At 40.6% G+C, this 24820-nt stretch overlaps 1 protein-coding gene across 2 annotated transcripts in view; it reads left to right on the forward strand.

Moving 5' to 3' along the window:
- VAC14 (VAC14 component of PIKFYVE complex) overlaps window positions 1-24820 on the forward strand; it is a 3391123-nt gene that overhangs the window by 793 nt on the left and 3365510 nt on the right. The window lies entirely within an intron of this gene.

The following is a 24820-nucleotide window of genomic DNA, read 5'->3' on the forward strand; positions in this document are numbered from 1 at the left end:
CGCCCATATGACTGCAAGGGTAGCAGTCAGTGATTGGGACAACATAGGACATTAGTTTTGCTTGAATGACAAGTATTTCTTTTCCACCCTGTTGACAGGCATATAACTGTGTTAGTTTTACAACTAATGGACTTAAAAATTCAAATATGAAATTTTAGTTGACATAAGGGGTAATGATACATAACTGTGTATATTGATGTACCAACTGATATCATGCTTATTAACAGGCCTTCTCTGAAACACTGATGTTATAAGTCTCTGTACTACTAAAATGACAGTGCACCACTTTTATTAATTATTTCTAAGGCTGAATTTTACGTGTATAATGTACAGGCCCCTTAACATGGCTTTATTCATTTAATGATTGTAGTGGTGGTTACACGATTATACTAAGTAAACTGGAATGCTATGAACATCCTATGGGACTGAGTTATAGTTTTTAATTGATTCTATATGTTTAAATTCTCTTTATTTTTCTGCAAGTTTTTCATTTATCATTCCTTAATACAAACAGCGTTTTCATAAATATATTGTATTGTACCATAGTTCCCATAAGAATTGCATAGAGCATTTAAGCTTCCTAAGTATATCTGTGTGTATATTTATATATATATATATATATATATATATATATATATATATATATCTCAATACTGTTAAGAGTTTACATGTTATGCCATAGCTGCCACAAGAGGTGCTTAGTGTAAGTATCAGCAAACATATTTATTCTGTACCTTTTCTTTACAAAACATTAACTTTAGCAGCTATCTCTGAAAATATCCAGTATTTCAGCTGTAATTTCTTTTAACTGCACTCTGTGAACCCACTCAAGTGACCGGAAACTGTAAAGTGCTAGAAGAAAGAAACGTACAGTATCAAAAAATCAGCGTAAGTCACGGTTGAGACTCTGATTAATTAACTGGCTTATTATTAGGGTGGTTGGAGAGCATGACACTAGGGATGATATCAAACAGTTTTTGTTTTATTTACCCTCCCAAAAATCTGATAAATAAGCTCTAAGTGTATTTGTCTTTCCGTAGTTGTTGTTGGGTAAAATAGTAAGCTTGATTACCTACAGCTGTAGTTTTTCTCCTTATAGTTGTTGCAAGTGTGTAATACTGAGAAAAACAAAAATACCCTATAGCTGTTTTGTGATTATTGTAGTCCTTTATGATTTCCCCAGAGTGTTGTTTACAAATAAGTAAAATCTACTTTCTTTAAAAACAAAAATCACCAAGGGACTACAGTTCCTTTAACTTCCTGATTACCTTCAACCCAGGCCATTTTGTTGATTTGTTTTTCTAGTCACAAGCACATTGACTGGCTCTACCTGCTCTGTTCCCCCTCACTTCGCTTGGGAGTAGGGTAGGGGAGTAGCCCATTTCCCATCCACCCCTGCTGTGCCTAAGCTTATTCCCAAATAGCCACTCCCCAGAAGTAAAGCAGTCCTATCACAGCTAAGATAAATCCAAATTTATATAATTTCAAATTTGCAATTAAACTGTACTCCCATATATCACACTCCACTTGCTTAACTACCTACTACTTTACATCTTTTAGTGTAATAAGTCATAAATGGACAAAAGAATAATTTTAAAATCCCCCACATATCAAAACTCGATAGATAAAAAAACTTTCTTACACTGTGAAGGACAACAGCGTGGAAAAGAAAAGGTAAACACTACTAAAAACTCCTGTTGTCCAACACGGCAGTAAAACTTGATAATAAAATCAAAGCTTTAATAAAAAAGAATGTAACATAAAACAAGCAGTCCTCAGTATTCCGATAAGCACTTATCGGAAAACTGAGGACTGATTGTTTTATGTTATATTATTTTTTTTATTAAAGCTTTGATTTTATTATCAAGTTTTACTGCCGTGGTGGACAACAGGAGTTTTTAGTAGTGTTCACATATCAAAACTCAGTTACAATAACAATTATTCCTACCTACTCATAACATTATTATTTTAACTTAGACATGTCTGAAACACTAGTAGTAAGCAATATGATAAGTTTATACCCATCAATAGATTCATAGGTAGGTACTAGGCTGTCGGCCCGAGGGCTTATGTAAGCCTAGCCAACAAGGTTCCCTGGCTTACGCCACCCAAGAAAGTTATTTTCCTGTGTCACTGTCGAGCAGAGAGACAAAAGTGATCCCCGGGGTGCATTTTCTGTTTCCCATCCACTCATCAAGATTTTTCTTGAAGAGTGCTAATGAAGAACTTTGCTTGACATAGATGGGTAGCCTGTTCCACAGTATGGGAAGTCCCTGCGACAGGAATCTATCCCTCTAGCATGTCCTGTTTATTGTGGTGACAATCCTACTATTTCTATCTATTACAACTCGCATAACCTCTTACCACACAAAACTTAACAACACACAATCTATGTACACTATGCCCTTCCCAGAACCATTACATTTAAAACATACACATTTAATAATAGCATCAACTATTTGTAATCCCACAAACATAAACCATGCACCATTTACCTTACTCACACAACAATCTTACCATAATGTTAGACAGAAATACAAGAAGTTTGTATCAAAATACTTAAAATTAATAGTTCACATTGCATCATAGCTTGTACTTAGTGGAGACATTCACCCCAACCCTGACCCCCAAACAAATCCAACTCATCTAGATCTTCACACCCCAGCCCGTCCCCAAAAACTATTAGCTCTCCCCAGAAAAGGTATGGACTTACTACTACTTCTTCTTTCGGCTGCTCCCGTTAGGGGTCGCCACAGCAGATCAGATGTTTCCATTTCCTCCTGTCCTCTGCATCTTGCTCTGTCACACCAACCACCTGCATATCCTCTCTCACCACATCCATAAACCTTATCTTAGACCTTCCTCTTTTCCTGTTACCTGGCAGCTTCATCCTTAGCATCTTTTTCCCAATATACTCTGCATCCCGCCTCAGCACATGTCCAAACCAACGTAATCTTGCCTCTCTGGCTTTGTCTCCAAACCTTCCAACATGGGCTGACCCTCTAATATACTTATTCCTAATCCTGTCCATCCTCGTCACACCCAGTGCAAATCTTAACATCTTCAACTCTGCCACATCAAACTCTGACTCCTGCCTTTTTGTCAGTGCCACTGTCTCCAACCCATATAACATAGCTGGTCTCACTACCCTCTTGTAGACCTTCCCTTTCAATCTTACTGGTACTCGTCTGTCACAAATTACTCCTGACACTCTTCTCCACCCACTCCACCCTGCCTGTACTCTCTCTTCCACACTCACCATTACTCTGAACTGTTGATCCCAAGTACTTAAACTCATTCACTTTCGCCACCTCTACTCCCTGCATCCTCACCATTCCTCTATCCTTCCTGTCATTCACACACATATATTCTGTCTTAGTCCTGCTGACCATCATTCCTCTTCTCTCTAGAGGATATCTCCACCTCTCCAGAGTCTCCTCCACCTGTTCCCTACTCTCACTACAGATCACAATGTCATCTGAAAACATCATAGTCCACGGGGACTCCTGTCTGATCTCGTCTGTCAACCTGTCCATCACCATTGCAAATAAGAAAGGGCTCAGAGCTGATCCTTGATGTAATCCCACCGCCACCTTAAACGCATCCGTCACTCCCACCACAGACCTCACCGCTGTCACACTACCCTCATACATATCTTGTACCACTCTTACATACTTCTCTGACACTCCCGACTTCCTCATACAATACCACAACTCCTCTCTAGGCACCCTGTCATATCATCATCTTTCGGCTTTTCCCGTTAGGGGTCGCCACAGCAGATCATCTCTTTCCATTTCTTCCTATCCTCTGCATCTTGCTCTGTCACTCCAACCGCCTGCATGTCCTCTCTCACCACATCCATAAACCTTATCTTAGGCCTTCCTCTTTTCCTCTTACCTGGCAGCTCCATCCTTAGCATCTTTTTCCCAATATACCCATCATCCCTTCTCAGCACATGTCCAAACCAACGCAATCTCGTCTCTCTTGCTTTGTCTCCAAACTGTCCAACATAAGCTGACCCTCTAATATACTGATTCCTAATCCTATCCATCCTAGTCACACCGAGTGCAAATCTTAACATCTTTAACTCTGCCACATCCAGCTCTGACTCCTGCCTTTTTGCCAATGCCACTGTCTCCAACCCATATAACATAGCTGGTCTCACTACCCTCTTGTAGACCTTCCCTTTCACTCTTACTGGTACCCCTCTGTCACAAATCACTCCTGACACTCTTCTCCACCCACTCCATCCTGCCTGTATTCTCTTCTTCACCTCTCTTCCACATTCACCATTACTCTGAACTGTTGATCCCAAGTACTTAAACTCGTCCACCTTTACCAACTCTACTCCCTGCATCCTCACCATTCCTGTACCCTCCCTCTAATTTACACACATATATTCTGCCTTAGCCCTGCTGACCTTCATTCCTCTGCTCCCTAGAGCATATCTCCACCTCTCCAGAGTCTCCTCAACCTGATTCCTACTCTCACTACAGATCACAATGTCCTCTGCAAACATCATATTCCACGGGGCCTCTTGTCTGATCTCATCTGTCAACCTGTCCATCACCACTGCAAATAAGAAAGGACTCAGAGCTGATCCTTGATGTAATCCCACCTCCACCTTAAATGGATCTGTCACTCCCACTGCAGTCCTCACCACTGTCACACTACCTTCGTACATATCCTGTACCACTCTTACATACTTCTCTGCCACTCCCGACTTCCTCATACAATACCACAACTCTTCTCTAGGCACCCTGTCATATGCTTTCTCCAAGAATACAAAGACACAATGCAACTCCTTCTGACCTTCTCTGTATTTCTCCAACAGCACTCTCAGAGCAAACATTGCATCTGTAGTGCTCTTTCCTGGCATGAAACCATACTGCTGATCACTAATCATCACCTCCCTTCTTAACCTAGCTTCTACTACTCTTTCCCATATCTTCAAGCTGTGTCTGATCAATTTTATCCCTCTGTAGTTACTGCAGCTCTGCACATCACCCTTATTCTTAAAGATAGGTACCAAAACACTTTTTCTCCACTCCTCAGGCATCCTGTGACTTTCCAAAATTTCATTAAACAATCTAGTTAAAAATTCCACTGCCATTTCTCCTAAGCACCTCCATGCTTCCATTGGTATGTCATCTGGGCCAACAGCCTTTCCATTCTTCATCCTCTTCATAGCTGTCCTTACTTCCTCCTTGCTAATCTGTTTCACTATGCCCACATCATCCAACCTTCTCTCTCTCTCATTCTCTTCATTCATCAGCCTTTCAAAATACTGTTTCCATCTACTCAACACACTCTCCTCTCTTGTGAGTACCTTTTCCTCGCTATCCTTTATCACCCTTACTTGCTGCACATCTTTCCCAGCTCTATCCCTCTGTCTAGCCAATCTGTACAGGTCCTTTTCTCCCTCTTTAGTGTCCAATCTCTCATACAACTCTCCATATGCCTTATCCTTAGCTTTCGTCACCTCTCTCTTTGCCATGCGTCTCATCTCCTTATACTCATGTCTACTTTCTTCATCTCTTTGACAATCCCACTTCTTCTTCGCCAGCCTCTTCCTCTGTATACTCTCCTGTACTTCCTCATTCCACCACCAGGTCTCCTTGTCCTCCTTCCTCTGTCCAGATGTCACACCAAGCACTTTTCTAGCAGTCTCTCTTACTAGCTCTGCTGTAGTTACCCAGCTATTCGGTAACTCTTCACTGCCACCCAGTGCCTAATACTTAATGTAAATCTCAGGAGCATCATGAACAAAATTCAAGAATTGCATGCCACTCTTGCTCTATATACTTCAGTTATAGCCCTTATAACAGAAACCTGGCTAAAACCAGACATCTCTAACAAAGAACTAATTCCTTGAGGATGCAACATGCATAGGCTAGATAGACAACAGAAAAGTGGTGGCGGTGGTATTGCCTTTCTATACAAAAACAATCTCACTTTAGAAACTCTAGACCTAACCATCCCAACTTTAACCAACACTGAAATACTGTTTTTTAAACTAACAATTAATCCAGAGAAACATCTGTACATAGTGGGAGCCTCCATCCCACCTGGTAACACTCTGACCACTCTAGAACACATCCTAAATCGAACGCAACATTCCTCTCTCAAGTCATCCATTAGAATTGATTCCTTATTGTGCGCTGGCTCTCCTGCAACTCTCAAAATCACTCTGACCACATTAACCTACATGGTTTCTCACAAACAATCCAAACTTGTACTAGAGTAGACAAAACATCAAATATTAAGTTCTATACTAGATCCTTACAAACAAGCCAAATTTATCCCTACACTCTGGCTGTCTCCCAGACAGCCTCAGTGACCATATTCCAACTTACATTCTCCGACATCGAATAAATCCACATCAACTTAACACCTACCACCAAATCTGAGATAAGAAAAAATTATCCCCAGGGCTTCATAACTAGTTTAGTTTAGTTTAGTTTAGTTTAAAAAATACAACTGAGCACCACTCAAAAATCTCCCTTTAGATACTGCAGTTGAATACTTTAACTCAACCTTCCTCAATATCCTAAACATCTTGCCCCCCCCTAGAACAATAAGGCTAAAATACGATTATGCCCCCGGCTAACCAAAGAGACAAGATCTCTGTTAAAAACTAGAGAGAAGGCCTGGGAGAAATGTCTCAATGACAAAACTACAACTAGCAAACAAGTATATCTAGAACTACGAATTAAAGCTAAAAACATATTAGACAGGATGAAATAAATGACCATAGCAGTGTCCAATAAAAAAAAAAACAAAAAAAAAACAAAGAAACGCATAAAAACTCTAGGCTGCCATCAAATAATCCTACATCCAGGACAAACTAGTACTCTCTCCCCAACACTCACTGATAATAAAGACAACATAGCCTCAAAATTTAACAGATACTTTACTGAATCCATACTAGCCCTTACAAACAATAATTGTTCTTCCCCTACCCAGACTTGCATAGTACCCACACTAAATCCCAATAGCTTCTCTTTCCACCCTGTCCCAATAAACACCATAGTTAAATATCTCAAAAGGCTTAAACCTACTACACTTGGTGCTGACTATCTACCTGCCCAATATCTAAAACTTGCTGCAGAAACTTTATTCTATGTTGTTATTGTGTCTTTCGGCTTTTCCCAGTTAGGGGTCGCCACAGCGGAACTCCGGTCCGCTAATGATTGGCAGTAGATTTTTACGTGCAGAGTTCCCAGCTCTAATGCACAACCTTCAACGAAGGTACGCCCATTCACGCATGTCTCCACACAGAAGACGCTCTAGCTGAGAATTGAACAGGACAACGTCTTACTGGGAGGCGACAACGCTACCGCAGCACCACCACCACAGTAGAAACAATATTCTGTCCAGTATCTATATTAATAGATCAGTCCATCTAAGAACAACAAACCCCTAAAATTTGGAAAGAGTCACAAATCATCCCACTACATAAAGGCGGAACTTGACAGAATTATCAAATTACTAGCCAATAGCTATACTACCACTATTATCAAAAATACTTGAGAGGTGCATTCATTCACAAATCTTGAACTATCTAATAACCAGTACTCTTCTATCTATCACTCAACATGGTTTCCATCCTAATCATAGTACCGCCATTGCCCTTGTTAACTTTACTAACATTATCAACCACCATTACAATGGTGACAGTTTAGTTTCCTCCATCTTTCTTGATCTGTCCAAAACTTTTGATACTGTCTCCCATTCTAAACTCCTAACTACACTGCTGGAACTTAAACTTGGCCATTCTACACTTACTTGGTTCCAGCAATATCGAACTGAATGCCAGCAAGCTGTAAAAGGGCAACAAAATCTCTTTTTATTATTGCCTGTAACCTTGGGAGTGCCACATGGATCTATTCTGGGCCCTGTCCTTTTTATTGTCTTCACTAACACTGTTCATACTGCCACCCCAGTTGCCTCCATAGTTCAGTATGTGAATGATTCCACCCTGACTTGTGCCACCCCAGCACTGCAAAAACTCCAAAAAGTCATCCAGCAGTCACTTAATGCTATGGAATCTTGGCTAAACAATGCACAGCTTATACTTAACCCTACCAAAGCAAAACTCATGCTCCTCTATCCAACTAGAGCTGCAGACACCCACCCACCAGTCAATATCTCATCACTAAACCATATAATTATTTCTCCAGTTTCCCAAACAGAATTACTTGGAGTGGTCATTGACCATAATATAATATTCGACATACGCATATCACAGACCATAAAAAGTTCACAAAAAAATAGGAACCCTGTACATAAATCGACACTTTCTAAATAAATCTTCAAAGTCCACTATAGCAAGAACCCATCTTATCACTATGCTACTGTACTCCTCAAAAGTTCTTACAAACATAAAGTAATTTGACCTAGCAAAACTCAAAACTTGCTATAATAAAATCACAGTTTGCCACAGTAACAAATTTCAGATCTCAGCATTATTTGGCTTTAAATAACTATCCTGGCTTGAACTACCAAATCTATTTGTTTATAATCAACTCACCTTCGCCCATTGAATACTAAATCAGCCAGAAAAAATACCAGTACTTCAAAATCTAGCAAGACACTACTCCGGTAACAAGGTACTATGTTCCAGTAACAAATCCTTTCTAAATATATCCAAACCAAGAACTGCATCCGGAGTTTCCCTTTACTCCAACCGCATAGCCAAAACTTGAAATTCCCTGCCATTAAATATCAGAACTGCTTCCAACTTAAAAAAAAAAAAAAAAAAAAAAAAAAAATTCTCAAAGCACACCTATCAGAATCATGAACCTGTTCTTGCACAAACCCTGGTTGGGAAATAGATGTCTTACCTGTTATTTTTGTATTTGAATAGTATACCCCTATTAAGCATATGTATGCTTAACTAGCTTCTTTTCTACCTACAGTCACAGTACTGCTATTCCCTGTATCCTATCTAGACTATATGATTGTATCACTGAAATGTATAACATGTATTTTCATTTTGTCTTTGTATCTGAGATTGAATCAATATTTGATCTGTACGTTGTATATTTATCTTAAGTTTATTTAGATATATGGAGTTTTTCTCCCTGGGCCACTGCTGAAAAAATGACATTTTGTTCAGTCGGACTTTCCCAGTAAACAAATATAAAATAAATAAATATATGATCATTGGATTGAAATTACCTCAGACACACTGACATTTGTATGAAAGAACCGCATGCATGCAGTTATTAGTCCTTTTTAGCATCAAATACCAATTAAACCCTCTAGGCTAAATCATGACCAATCGGTGTGATTTACAATCCAGATTTGCTCCCGGGGTAAGACTTGGAAGGAAACATTTCAGGCTAATACAGCAACCATCATCTAATAGGTTCATAGATAGGTACTAGGCTATCGGCCCAAGGGCCTAAGTAAGCCTAGCCAACAAGGTTCCCTGGCTTATGCCACCCAAGAAAGTTATTTTCCTGTGCCCCTGTTGAGTAGAGCCACAGAAGTGATCCCCGGGGTGTATTTCCTATTTCCCATCCACTTATCAAGATTTTTCTTGAAGAGTGCTAATGAGGAACTTTGCTTAACATAGATGGGTAGCTTGTTCCAGAGTATGGGAAGTCTCTGGAACAGGAATCTATCCCTTCAGCATGTCCTGTTTATTGTGGTGACAAGGTTTAGGTCACTAGAGTGTGTAGCTCGGAGGGACTGGCATTTCTTTAAGTGTAGCATGTCCAACAGCTCTGGGTTTGAAATAGCTTTATATGTTAGGCAGAGATCACCTCGGAGTAGGCAGTATGCTACGGAGTAAAGCTGGAGTTTTTTGAGATGGTCAGTGTAGGGCATCTGTTTGAGGCCAGTAATCCTCTTTAAGTACTTCTGTGGCCTTTCCAGCTGCTGCAGATGTCTTGTGAGGTACATTCCAAAAGGGGCATTGTACCCTATAATGGGTCTAATGAGTGTCAAGTAGAGGGGAACAATGACCTCTTTTTTCCTAGATGAGAACCCTTTTGTGATGAGGTGTGCCATGTAGAAGGATTTCATGACTACTGTGGCAATGCGATTATCAAAGGAAAGACTACTGTCCACTTGGATCCCCAGGTCTCTTATTACACATTTGGCATTAAGTAGACTGCCGCCTATGTGGTAGTTCATGGGTGCAGAGTTTTACCAAAGGGGATGACAATGCACTTTTTGGCATTGACCTTGATTAGCTTGATGACACTAGGCATCTGTCTCAGTGAGGCCCTTCTGTAGGATGTCCACATCATTTGAGGACTCAACTATGGCTCCTAGTTTGCAGTCATCTGTGAACTTTGTTGGCCAAAGGCCTTCTGTGTTAGCCTGTACTTCAGTGAAGTAGATACCAAACAGCAGAGGTCCCATGACTGAACCTGTGGTACTCCACTTGTTATTGGTTTGAAGTCAGATTTGGAGTCTGCAACTTTTACAGTGTGGGTTCTGTCAGTAGATTTGGAGTCTGCAACTTTTACAGTGTGGGTTCTGTCAGTGAGCCAATTGGCAATCCATCTTGTGGTGTAGGGATTTATACTTAGTTTAGTGAGTTTAGCTATAATTCCAGAATGGGGAATGGTGTTAAAATGAACCACCTTACCCTCATCTACAGCTTTGGTGACTGCCTCAAAGAAGTCGATCAGGTTCAGGAAGCATGATCTGCCTTTCACAAACCTGAACTGGGTGGGGTCCAGAGTTTGGAGGTTACCAATGTCTTTGTTTATGAGTTCCATGGTGATACGTTCCATGGCCTTACAGACAAGGCTCGTCAGGCTAATAGGGCGATAGTTCCCGGGTCCAGTGGTGGCTCCCCAAACCTGAACTGGGTGGGGTCCAGAGTTTGGAGGTTACCAATGTCTTTGTTTATGAGTTCCATGGTGATACGTTCCATGGCCTTACAGACAAGGCTTGTCAGGCTAATAGGGCGATAGTTCCCGGGTCCAGTGGTGGCTCCCCATTTGTGGAGTGGGATAACTGTTGCTGTGCGCCATTCAGTGGGCACAAAGCCTGATGTGAGACTATGATTGAACATGGCGTTTATGTGGGGAGCCACTTCATTCTGAAGTTTGTGTAAAACGCAGCCTGGGATGTTGTCCGGTCCCATGGATGCTGTGTTTTTGGTTTTAGAGAGTGCAGCTTTTACTTGTGTAGTTGTGATTACAGGGATTCTGCATTCATCCTGTATAGATATGGGCCCTTTAGGGGGTGAGAGGGGGGGTAAAGTTACCCATCTGCCAGGACATTGGCAGTATCAGTTGGTTCTGTAATTTTTATGCCATTGTGCTGTAACTCAGAGCAGATCTGGGTGTTGCCATTGAGATTCTTGACATAGCTGTCGAATGCTTTGTGGTTGTCCCTAGAATCAGTGGCGATTTTATTTTCGTAGCTAGCTTTAGAGGATCTTATAAGGGATCTCAGCTTCTTACTGAGGCTGACCAGGGAACTCCTCCACTCATGGGATTTTACTCATTTTTGCAACAGTTTCTTCCTTCTGTTGTAGAGTTTGTTTATGGCAGGGGACCACAAGATTGGCTTCCTTTTTTTGGAGGATAGCGTCTTAGTTCTGTTTGGGATAGCACGATCCATGCACTTGTGTAAGTGCTTATAGAGTGCATCTGTTTAGGATTCAGCAGTCGTAACTGTATTGTCCATCTGCATGGGTGTCATGAAGTTCGCCATTTCTGTCTTAAGAAGCATGAAGTTGGCTTTGGAGAAGTTTTTTACTGTTATTTCCTTAATGGGGGGTGGGGGCGGGATGTGGATATCTAGGGTGATTAGCGTATGGTCGGATCTGACCAATGAGGAGTTGACTTCAGGTGGGGAACACTGGTCACTCATGTTGGTAATGACTGGTCTAGGATATTGTTGCCCCTGGTGGGGGTGTGGATAAGTTGATCCAGGGCATTGGAATTTATGAATTCCAGAAAGCATTGAGCAAAGGAGTTGGTACATGAGTAGTTTTCCCAGTTAATGGTGGGGTAGTTGAAATCGCCCATTATTAGGGTGTTTGGTTGAACCCTAATATTTTCCAGTATATCAAGATAAGAGGAGTGGGAATCCTGGGGCATGGTGGGGGATCTGTAGCAAGCTACAATTTGGATTGCAGTTTTGCCCAGAGTTAGTTGCACTTGGATAACCTCGGATGCGTTATGCTGAGCAACTAGCCTGGAGGTGTGGATATCCTAAATTAATATGGACACACCTCCACCTTTGGTGTTCCGGTCCAGGTTAGGTGGCCGAGAAGTGTGGTATGAGTTGTAGCCTGGTAATGCAGGGGTGCTCTCTGGAGCCTTGAACCAGGTCTCAGTCACTGCACAGATATCGATGTTCTCCATTTTAAGGAGTGCCTCGAGGGAGTGCATTTTGAGGTTTAGACTTCTAGCATTGAGTAGCATTACCCTCAGTTTTTGCTTGACTGTTCCTGTTATGGTGGTGAATTTGTCCTTTGAGCCTTGCCTAAAAAAGGCACTATAGGGGCAGCAAGGGCCTTGGCCAGTATCCGGAATCCCAGGGGTGACAGGTGCAGGCCATCTCTGGCAAAGCATCATGGTCTGTCCACCATGTCATGCCAGGCAGACAGATACTGGATCCCCTTAGAATGACACCAGAAGCATAACCAATTGTTGAAGTCAATGATTTTGTCCTTGTACTGCGGTATGGCGATGTCTCGTTCGATTCTCAGCTAAAGCGTCTCCTGTGTGGAGACATGCGTGAATGGGCGTACCTTCGTTGAAGGTTGTACGTCAGGGCTGGCAACTCTGTACATAAAAAATATGCTGCCAATCATTAGTGGACCAGAGTTCCGCTGTGGTGACCCCTAACCGGGAAAAGCCGAAATATAGAACAACAACTGCGGTATCATTCTTGGCGATGGCAGTATGCTACTCAGGGCTAGAGTCATACCTGCCTGGGCTACAAGATAGGAGAGCTCTTCCAGGTCTCTTTTCATGTAGTCCAGGGAAGTACATCTCAGGTCATTCACACCAACATGGACAATGACAGAGTTCAATTTGTACTTGTGGAGTGGCCTGAGTGCGTAGGTTATGTGGCGGATCCTGGCACCCGACAGGCAGCTGACAGTAACCTTCTCCTTGTTTAGCCTGGTGAGTGGAACATCAATGTGCCTGACTATAGAGTCACCTATGACTAGAGTGTTGGGTACATTGTTTTGCCTTATGGGCTGTGGTTGAATGGCACACTGAGTCTGTGGGCTATGTGTCATTTGGGTTGTGTTGGGGGGGTGGAGGTTGCTTGCATTTCTGCTTTGGAGGCCTCTGTTGCTTGAGCAGATTATTATTGAGAGCCTCCGCGAATGTTTTTGTGTTTCTATGTGTGGATTTTGGTGGTGTAGGTTTAGTGGGACTATGTGATGTGTGGTGTGGTGCATGTGTTTACCTTCTGGTTGGAGAGAGCTTTACCTCCAGTTTGGCTAGATAAGTGCATCTCTCACAGGTTGTGGTGTTGGGTGGTAGGATGAGAGGGTTGTCTGTGTACATGAGGCAATTGCTACATTGCCCCAAGATGCCCAAATTTATCATATAGACAGGAGAGAACACTGGGAGCTGAACCTTGGACATGCCTGAATAAAAAAACTAGTTTCCTCTAGACAAGTGCAGAAAGTGAGTAGAAGAGCTGTTTTTCTCTAAGCAAGTGAGCAAAGTAAGTACAAAAACTGTTTTCCTCTAGGTAAAGAGGAAGGTTGAGTGCTGTAGTCATTTGTAGCTTATTTAGTACTAACAACAAGTTCTGAGCAAGTGCTGAGCACGAATAAGCAAATTCAAGTGCTAAAACTAAGAATCTGTACCTGGATCTTGTGGTAGGTAGGCTACCTAGTGCTTATCACTCCCACTGATAAGCTAGAATGCTTCCCTCCAACACAGAAAGAAGCTTACAAGCAGTCCTGGATACAGCAAATCTGTATCGGGACTAGACAAGTTACAGGAAAGGTGGGAAAAAAAGTGGCCCTTGCTAATCATGAAATTTATCTCATCCAAAAACTCCAGCACAAATCGCTGACAGGGTCAGCAAAACCAATCAATCATCAGAGATACAAGGCTTTGTCTCCCACAGTCTTCCTACTACCAAGTAAGGTATGCAAGAGTCCACCCCTCTCATGGGACCAAAAGGGGCCAATATGTCTTTGTCCCCTCCCACCAGGCCTCCCCACAAATTTAACTTTCCAAGACTGCTTTTCTGAGTCGTATGTCTGCAAAACCCTACTCTAGTCTATCTGACAATTAGTAAAGAAAAAAAAAGCTGAAAAAAAGGAAATTCCTTCATATACTCCAACATGATTATCCTTGCAGGCCGGCAAGTTCGTAGACTCGCTGAGATACATTTCTTGCTTTTACACAGAATGGAGAATGCATTTCTTCGGAAATCTTCCTGTTTTTCCTCTGCTGTACTGAGCTCACCCTTACCTACTCCTTTGTTATAATCTCTCTTCTAATTCTCAGATGCCTGTTCAGTCCTTGCCACACCCCCTCCACTTGTCTTGCATATGTCCTACTAAACTACTCTCACCATCTCCCCCCTACTCCCCCACCTTCCTACTTCACATGTTATTCCTCCATCCCTCCTCTGGCAAAGTCCCAGAGCCTTTAGAACTTTTACATCTGAGTTTCATTGTTGCTGGATGGAAATAAACATGCTTATACTTAACCAGAAACCACAGACTCACTTGCAGTAGAATGAGATTGCTGCAGTTATGTGTTTATTAAGTAAGTTAGTAATAAATGACAGTTTAAGCAAGTAGGATAAATCCTGACCAGTCCATGTCCGTTACAATCACTAGATGTGTGCAAATGACAGGATTTGGAAGTAAACCATTCTGATTTTTTTCAGTAGCCATCATTTCATGAAATCAACAAATAGCCCATGGAAAGAATAAAATTCACCTCCTGAAAAACACATCCAGCACTAATAACTGAATGGGGTCTTTGCAGTCATCATCAGGTCCCAGGCCTTTACCTCCACACTACCCATTAAAAGAGCACAAGGATCCTCACCTCTCTTGGGTACCCAGGCCACATAGGGTGGTCATAACCTGCCTGATTTAAAGGGTCCAAGCTGTCAGAATCTGTCCTCCCACCAGGCCTGCCTTCAGATTTAGCTCTCGAAGATAACCCTTCCAGCACAGAAGGGTGACCTATCACCCTTCACCCATGCACATCTAAGGATTTCATTAAGTTTTTCCTATAAATCGTGTACATACTTTGAAGTGCTAAATTCTGATAAGTGTACCTTATCATGCTTGGACAGCTGAGCTACTTTTGCACTGATGTTTGGCTACAGAACTACCACTCTTTGCTGTGACCTTACTGTCTTTGTGATAAAGCTGTTTAAGGATCCAACTCTTTTCTGATGTTCTATTGTCAGTATTTGCTCTCCAGTCTTTCCATTGCATGATCCAAACTGAATGACGACTGCAAATATAACCTTCTTTGATTGGGTTTAGAAAAGACAGTGGTATTGCTGCAATGAGACAGTATTTATATTTTATTTCAGGCATGATGAATATGCATCTGACATGTTCATTGTGTCCCTGCAAGTTTTACATGTAGAGAAACAAAAAGGAAGACAAAGCGGTCATCTTGTGATATCTATTTTTGACAGTGAACATGTCATGACTTCACTTATACATTTTAAGTATGTGTGTACCATGTCTCCTTTATTAACATAAACAGGACAAAAAGAACTGACCATGGCACTTTGGGTTTACTGTAACTGTTTATAATTTATTGCAGGTTAGAATACAATAAATCATAACTCTGCATACAGTTGTTGAAGTGATGAATGTGTACACTGATTATGAAGTTCAGGCAGTAATAAATATTATTCATATGTCATTAAGATAAGGGTTATACTTTATCTAGGAAACAGAAAATCATCCACTTCAATTTTTACTATTAGAAATGGAATTGAAAAGAGGATAATCAACTGCAGATATGTAGCTTGCACTTTAATATTTGAGGATTAGGTTTGGGTGTCATTGGGCCATTGCTTTCAGAATTTGAATGTCAATGTTTGTCTTTTCGGCTTTTCCCGGTTAGGGGGTCGACACAGCAGAACTCCGGTCCACTAATGATTGGCAGTAGATTTTTATGGTGCTGAGTTGCCAGCCCGATGCCCAACCTTCAGCGAAGGCATGCCCATTCACGCATGTCTTTCGGAGGCCACTCGACTTTGGGGAGGACATGCAGACTCCACACAGAAGGCACTCCAGCCGAGAATCAAACTGGAGAACCTCTTGCTGTGAGGCAACAACGCTACTGCTGTACCACCACAGCTTACAGAATGGCAATACACCTTTAAAATGCAGCTGAAATTCTAGAATTTGTGGTTCAGAATACTTGTTTGTCTGTCTTTACAACATCAGAAGGTTCCAGCAGAAAACAGAATTTATCTTTCTCTGTGTCTCGAAGGCTTAAGGAAAGTGTTAAATTCCAAAATTCTGCTTTGAACTGGCATTCCAGCTCCATGTTTACACAGCCTGCCAAGTTTCATATTTGGATTCTAAAATGTAACAGTTTATTTTTTACAGTAAATATATTTCATTTTGTAAATCAAAGCAAGATAAAAGGTTACACCATTTTGATAGCAGATAACCAAGCATATACATTTTAACTGATGGATATTACTCTGAATAAACTTTTGCAGGGTTTGTTATAAAGTTAAAGTAGTACTACTCTGGGCTTCACAGTTAGCAGAGTAGTGGGAAGTCCAAATTCCTAAGATGCAGTAGAAATAGAACAGACTACTATAATTTGAGAAAGGGGGTATTTATTAATGTTGTGACACCTGCATACAGATTTTTTTTGAGTCTGTGATCAAACTACAAAAGTATTACTCTGTATAATGACCCTGTCACTCTTAGAGTAAATCACTTGTAACCTCCCCTTCAGAAAGACAGCCTTTCTTTTTTTATTGTATTTGTTATATGTACATTTGCGTATGTTTATAATGAAAACAAAATAAAAATGTTTTTGAAAAAAAAAAGAAAGACAACCTTTCTACCTTTAAGGATTTCAGTGCAGCTCTGTGGTGATTTTAATGTCAGAGCACCCTTCAAACGTGTAGAGGTGTGAGGATGCCATATGTAATATTGCAAGTTATCTTTTGTGTTAAGTATATGGGATCTGTATTTCTGATGTCCTGAAAACTCACCAAAGGTATGTTATGAATGTGTTCCATTCCATGCAGTGAGCAGAAGTCATATATGCACCCATCGTGTTGGAAACAGACTGTAATGCAGTATGCCAGACTGAGATATGAAAATACCTGTTAAACTCCAGATTTGACACCACTCTGTAAAAGTCTATATGACAAATCTCCTTTGTTATTTCTTAACAACACAGTTAGGCGTTGCCTGTTCGATTCTCAGAGCGTCTTCTGTGTAGCGACATGCGTGAATGGGCGTTCCTTCGTTGAAGGTTGTGCGTTAGGCCCGGCAAGCCAGCACGTAAAAATATACTGCCAATCATTAGCGGACCAGAGTTCTGCTGTGGCGACCCCTAACCGGGAAAAGCCAAAAGACGGAACAACTATTAGAGGAGGAGTGCAGAGTACTCTAATACCTAGTGCAACAATGACTGATATTCTGCCCGTAGGAATTTCAGAGTAGTTCATTGCTTTATTTGAGTATAGCACACTGTAGCTCAGTTTCAGCACATGGTGTTTTGGTGGTGTCAAATTTCTGATGATAAATAAGTGCTTTGCTTGACAAAATATGTACAGTTTCTACTCCTTGCATAATGACAGATCATAAAGATGTAGAATCATGTACAGCCCTTAATGGAAACTGAATACCATGCTGTATGCCAGACTATGATAATAAAATGTTTGTGAAAACCTACATTTAGCTCCTGTGTATAATAGGGCACTTTTTAGTGCTTCTTGAGACTTCTTAAGAAAATATCCAGGAAATAAAAGTAGGATAGTCATGTCTGAAATGAATCTTAAGCTGACATTCTTCCTTTAGGGATTTCCATGCAGCTCATTCCGTAGAGATGTACTCTGGATAATCTGCATGACTCTGAGCAGTAGTCATATACCTCTCCTAATTGAAACCTAAGTATAATACATAATGTTAGATCGTGACAGTGAAATGACTGTGCATGTCTTTGTCAAAGAAACAGCATTTTAAACTCCCTTGAAAATGGGATAAAAAAATTCAGGGAGCTATCCATCGAAACTCAGGAGCACACTGGAGTTATAAATGCTATTCTTTCCTTGTGGAATTCAGTGCAGATCTGTCTTGAATTTCCCCTGTAGTGGACTGAGTTTTGACCTTTATATATTTGCATTGACCGATCCAATGCCTTGTCTAGTGAAGTACATTGAGGTTTTCCGTATTTTACAATGACAGCTTAGTAAGCCTACATTGTGGGCATGTTCTGCATTCCTTACTCTGAGCAGAAACCATGTGGAAAACCAATCATAGTGCAACATGGTGGACTGTTGTTATGAAAAAAAACTATCTCTACATGGTTTTATCTCGACCCCCTTTAAGACTTCATGACCAGACTTACAGGTACTTATCCTTGAACTTTCATAAACAAATTTATTTGTGACTACTGTTATTCCCTTAAGGATTTCATTGCAGCTCATTGCTGACCCCAGCACTGTATCCTCATTAGCATAGGAAGTGTAATTCAGGACATGCTTTAACTGGCAAAAAGTTAGTTTTTTCTAGACTCATTTGCATTTTCTTTCTTTCTTTCTTTCTTTCTTTCTTTCTTTCTTTTCTTTTTTAATTCTGATGCAGTGACAAATCAAGACAGATATACTCCAAGACATGTGTTGCATTCCATACCTAGAACAAAAATGGTATAAGCACCCCATTTGAAACTGAATGCAGTGGAGTATACCAGACTATAATATTGAAATATTAAAACCATAAACATAGTACCACCCTGTGATGTTCCTGCTCTGGGCCAGTAATCAATGAGTCTCCATCCTTACCATGGACACCTGTGAGGGAAGGTCACTTGGAACAAAAATAGATACATACAGTATTTTCAGATATAACTCTCTACACCAAGTACAGTTTCCCTTAAGAGCACACCGGGAACACACTCAGGCCACGGGATGGTTCTCCCTCTCTCTCTCCAGGCCCCCAATAAGACTCCCCACTGGCACAGCTGTAGAGTCCTCAGCCAAGTGTTCCAAGCCAAGTCCTCCACCACCCTCTCTGTGAAACCTGTGCTCTGTGTCCCTGCTCCAAATACTTGACAAACATACACACTCTTTCAGATTTGGTTCTCTCACTGACACACACACACACACACACACACACACACACACACACACACACACACACACACACACACACACACACACACACACACACACACACACACACACACAGAGAGGCTGGCACAGATTTACTAGATCTGCTACCTTTGCCCATACTATAAGGGAGTTATACTGCCACCAGCCAACTACTCTAAGGATCTTACAAAGGTACCCAATTGTACTGAGTAAAATGAATGCTAATACAAATATTAGTGTTTGACCAATGCAGCAAGGTTTTCAGGAGTGGCCACAGTGTCTTCAAATAAGTATAAGGTTAATGTATTCTCTAAAAGACCAGCCACAATGAAAAGTTTAAACATATTAAATAATAAAAGAACATGAAAATACTAACTATTAAACAGCAGAGTTTTAGTCACAGGAAATATTAAAAGTATCACAGATGAACAGATTCACACAGATACAGAAAAACAGTACTTAGCTAATCTCACTATACTTTCCTGACTGACCTAAAGAATTACTATTCCCTGGTTACTCATTAAAGCAAGGCAAGATGAAGTGGGTGAGTGGTCTTGTCAGTTCCAAAAAACAGACTGCTGTGAGACTCTGTCTCATCTAGTATTAAAACATCATTTCTGTGCTGGATTATAGAACGACATCACATACATCTGGTCACCTGACTTCTGGGTACCATACTACCCACTTTACTAGAAACTGAACCAGAATTTCCCACATATGTGTTACCAAGCACACAGAGCTTTTCTAAGGTGTGTTATAGCATCTGGAGGCTATAAAACCATTTCAAAAATTCCACCCTTCCATGATAGCAATTACTTCACCCCTAAGGTCAATACAGTAGGATTCCTAGTCCTGGTTTTCACAGACATTTTGTCTCTGGCTACAGTCAGAACTATAAGAAACAATCTTTATGGCCTAAACCAGGTAATTTAATTTCAGACTATGTTTTAAGGTTAGCTGGACTGAGACTAACCTCTTCTCTTCCAGTATTCTCTGTTACAATATATGCATTTCAACATTTACAACACAATCTGGTATACAGGTGTATTTCTTTTCTGTCCAGCAGGTTCCACTGTTGGTACATTTTTAACACAAGCAGCTTTACAAATACATTTTCAGCGCAAGCATCCTTACAAATCAGCTCGGTGTACAAATTACATATAATTCTTTACAAAACTGCAGCTAGCTATGCTGGCATATATTATACATCTACTGCCTTACTTCTTCTGGCATTGCTGACAATACCTCACATCATCACATACCTTATACAAAGCAGTGTGTCACTCCCATCTTTGATAGTCCTTAGTTAGATTTCAGAGAATTACACTAGAATACCAGCATACAAAATGTATTTAAGACTACTTTCGGCCATTAGGGATTTTTCTGAAGTGTACACGTGAATGTGAGATTAACATGTTATAGGTTCATAGGTAGGTACTAGGCTATCTGCCCGAAGGCATTTAAAAGCCTAGCCAGAGTGTGTTGGCTTTCGCCACCCCATTGCTTAATTAACTGATCCTCTGTCAAGCAGAGCCAATGAAGTGATCCCAGGGGTGTATTTTCTGTTACCTATCCACTCATCAAGGTTTCTCTTGAAAAGTGTTAGTGAGGGGCTCTGTGTAATGTAGTTTGGAATTTTGTTCCAAAGCATGGGGAGTCTCTGTGACAGGAATCTATCCCTCCAGCATGTTCTATTTATTGTTGTGGCAAGGTTTAGCTCACTGGAGTGTGTGGCTCACAGTGACTTGGATTTCTTTAGGTGGAGCATGTCCATGAATTCTGAGTTGGACATGGCTTTGTAAGTCAGGCAGAGATCACCTCTGAGAAAGTGATATGCCACTGAGTACAGCCGGGCTGCATAGGACATATGTTTGAGGCCAGTAATCCTCCTGGTGAGGTACTTTTGTGGTCTTTCCAGTTGTTGGAAGTGTCTTGTGAGGTACATCCCAAATGGGGCATTGTACTCTATGATGGGTCTGATGAGTGGCGAGTAGAGGGGCACTATAACCTCTTTATTTCTAGATGCGAACCCTTTAGTAATTAGATGGGCCACATAGAAGGATTTACTAACTACTTTGGCAATATGATTGTCAAAGGAGGGATTACTATCTACCTGGGTCCCCAGATCTGTTGTTACCCCTTCTGTATTAAGGGGGCTGCCACCTATGTGGAAATTCGTGGGCGTTTTGTTTTTCCCAAACGGGATGACTATGCATTTTTTGGCATTTAGCTTGAGGCCATGACGTCTGTCTCAGTAAGGCCCTTTTGGAGGATGTCCGTGTCAGCCGGAGAGTCAGTTATGGCTCCCAGTTTGCAGTCATTGGCGAACTTGGTTAGTCATAGTTCTCCTGTGTTTGCCTGTACTTCTGAGAAGTATATGCCGAACAGTAGGGGTCCCAGGACCTAGCTTTGCGAGACACCACTTGTGACTGGTTTAGAGTTGGACCTGGAGCCCGCTATTCTTACCGAGCGAGTTCTATCTGTAAGCCAGTTGGCAACCCATCTCGTGACGTAGGGGTTTATGTTCAGGCTGGTGAGTTTTTCTGTAGTACCCGAGTGGGGAATGGTGTCAAAAGCCTTGGCAAGGTCAAGGTAGGCTGTGTGAATCAACTTTCATAGGTTCATAGATTAGTACTAGGCTAACTGCCCTTGTGGGCCATTTTCAGCCTAGCCAATTTCCCCATGTGAGAATCAAACCCTGCACTTTATGTTTGTAAGGTAAACACCTTAACCATTATGCCAACCTTCCACTTCCTCGTCTATGACCTTGGTGACTGTCTCAAAGAAGTCAACCAGGTCTAGTAGGCATGATCTGCCCTTAACAAAGCCGAACTGGGTCAGGTCAAGTGTTTGGAGGTTCCCAATGTCTTTGTTAATAAGTTCCATGATGATGCGCTCCATAGCCTTGCAGACCAGGCTAGTCAGGCTTATGTGGTGATAGTTACCAGGGTCAGTTGTGGCCCATCCTTTGTGGAGTGGAATAACCATTGCTGTGTGCCATTCTGTGGGCATGTAGCCAGTGGAGAGGCTGAGGTTGAACAGTGTGTTTAGGTGGGGGGTTAGTTTGTTCTGTAGTTCATGCAAGACGCAGCCTGGGACACCATCTGGCCCCATTGACACTGTGTCAATGGGGCCCCTTCAACAAAAGAAGTTTGCCCATGCCTTGCTTGTATTGACAAGCAATGTTTCTTTGATAGGGAATTTGTGCTTTTGATGTATTCTGGGCACATGCTGTATTTTCCATCCTGAAGAGAAAATATATAACCACTTGTAATGAAAAGTGAATAAAATTCACAGTGTCAAACTGTGGCAGAAAAATGTCTGCTTAACCTTACATTTAGTACTTTTGTACAATAGGTCATGCATCAATGCCACGAAGTGTCTTAAGACATTTAGGGAACTATTGTGGCTAAGTAGAGTTTTAATTAGACATAAGACTGCTCTTATATCTTAAGGATTTTATTAAAGCTCAATGCCAAATCTGAACATACTACATTGATTTGTTGCTATGCAGCAAATTTACTTTGTGCCATATTAAATGATATTAGCTTTTTTCAGAGAGTAAAGTAAAAAGTCTAATAAGCACATTGTTTTTCCCCCTGAAAACATAAATAACTATACAGATGCCAATTTATTTGCTTATTTACTTAAAGGATGAGGAGGATAGCAACTCTTACTTGTCTTTTTTTTCAAGCAACATTGTAGTGTGGGCAGTATATAGGTATGCACATTTGTATTTTTGTACATGTTGACCTGGTGAGTGAACTGGTCCTCAAACTTTTTCCAGACATAACCTGGACTACAAGCTACCCAAAGAGAAATATTTATAGAGAAGAGAAGAAAATTTCAGTTACACTCGGATACACAGAATTGTCCTAAATATATATATATATATATATATATATATATATATATATATATATATATATATAAACAGTTGGCTTAGATAAATACAATTGAGATAAGATTTGTTGTACAAAATAATAAGTTAAGTAACAGAAAATAATTACCACATATGCATTTCTATAGCATTATTTACATGATGTTATGGCACTGATGTGGGAATTGCTATTTGTTTTAAACTGTTGTGATTAGCCATTGTCTCTGTAATAATGATGATATTTTAAGGCATCCAGAAGGTTCATACATTCATAGGTTGTTAGCATGCAAATGACCAATTATGTGTTTTGAAACCTTAGCCACTTCAACTTTACTGTTGTATAAAAATATTTACTTCCCCTGTCTGTAAGGCATGAGGGGTGTTCAGCTCAGGGTAAATTTATTTTTTTTCTATCCATTCATCTGAGTTAGACTTACTGAGGGATGTAGCTTGCTTTATAGAAAGTGGGAGTTTGTTCTAAAAGTGGAAAATTCTTTAGGAGAGCGATCCGTCAATCAACTGATCCATTTATTTTGCACTATAGATATTGATCATTCAATATTGCATTTCTCTTATTACCAATTTTGTTGATATGCAGTAGATCAAACAGGAATTGGGCCATTTACCATTTTGTAGGCTAGGCATAGATAACTTTGTAAGAATCTGTTGGTGAAAGAGAAGAGAAGGAAAGGTAAGAGAGACGGGACTTTTAGATGTTGTTGGTAACAGAGAAAGTTCATACTGTTTTAGTGAGGAACTACTTGTTGTGATAGATATTTTGTGTAGGTACAAACCATGCCGATAACTGTATTATAGTATGGGTCAGATGAGAGACAATTCAGGGAAAAGATGATCTTTTTTATCTAAGAGGAGATGCCTTGAGCAGTCAGTTGGGCAAATTAGGAGGCTTTTTAAGTGTCTTATTGAGTGATAAACAATTTGGTTCATTCATAATATAAACAGGAAGCCTATTCCAGACAGCTGGAGTAATTGTGAACTATTTGTTTATTCATTCATTCATTGACATTTGATTGCCAGGAAAGTCCGACTGGGTAGGTGGCCATTTTCAGTGGAGGCCCAGGGATAAAAGCCCCAAAGTATTACAAAAACATTATAAGAAAATAATTTTATAATATTCAAAAATAATAAATGTATGTCACCTCGGCAAATGTATAACTACAGAGTATAATGGCACCCTAGTTCATTGATCATAAAATGTAGTTTGTACTTACTGCTGCCAGTTTTGTGCTAGAGATGAACAGTGTTTGAGGTATAATAATGTGAAACTAAATGCATTTAATGATGATGTGGCTGTAGCAGGGATAGGTAAAAAATTTGTTTGTAATGACATTAAACTGTGACATTATCTGTCTTGTGACAAAGAAAAACATGAAGAAAGCTTTTATTTAATGTTATTCAAAGTAGATGTGACTTGCCAAAATAGTAAAATGCAAGCAGTGGAAGTGAATGTTAAAGCATTGCAATTTAATATATTCCTTCCTACTACTTTTATGTAGGAGGTGGTGGTGGGCTTGTTCCCCACATGGAAAGAGTAGTTAAAGTTTCTGGGCTGGAGAACAGAGTGACTTGAGTTTTTTTTATTTCTTTTTTTGTCACGTAGTACAGCTAAGCCAGCATGTTAAATACAGTATGTTCCTCCTC

This window comes from Protopterus annectens, chromosome 8.part0 (assembly GCF_019279795.1).
Source record: "Protopterus annectens isolate FY-2018-M chromosome 8.part0, PAN1.0, whole genome shotgun sequence".
Classification (NCBI taxonomy): Eukaryota; Metazoa; Chordata; order Ceratodontiformes; family Protopteridae; genus Protopterus; species Protopterus annectens.